Below are 202 nucleotides of genomic sequence, written 5' to 3'. Positions count from 1 at the left end.
GCTTACAATTCTGCAAGTTATTCCTGCAAGTAAGGGGACACTATAAGGGCTGTGTGAAGGAAGCACAAGTGGTGACATGATGATATAGATAATGAAAATAACATGACTTTCCTTGGGTAGAAGTACAGTCACTGATGTAAATGTTGTTCAGTGTCTAAAGGAACATTACTCACCACCTCTAAAGAACACGAGCAGATAGATG

The sequence above is a fragment of the Mycteria americana genome, chromosome 2 (genome assembly GCF_035582795.1).
Source record: "Mycteria americana isolate JAX WOST 10 ecotype Jacksonville Zoo and Gardens chromosome 2, USCA_MyAme_1.0, whole genome shotgun sequence".
NCBI classification, from domain to species: domain Eukaryota; kingdom Metazoa; phylum Chordata; class Aves; order Ciconiiformes; family Ciconiidae; genus Mycteria; species Mycteria americana.
The sequence above is the reverse complement of the archived record's forward strand: the minus strand, read 5'-3'. Positions refer to the sequence as shown.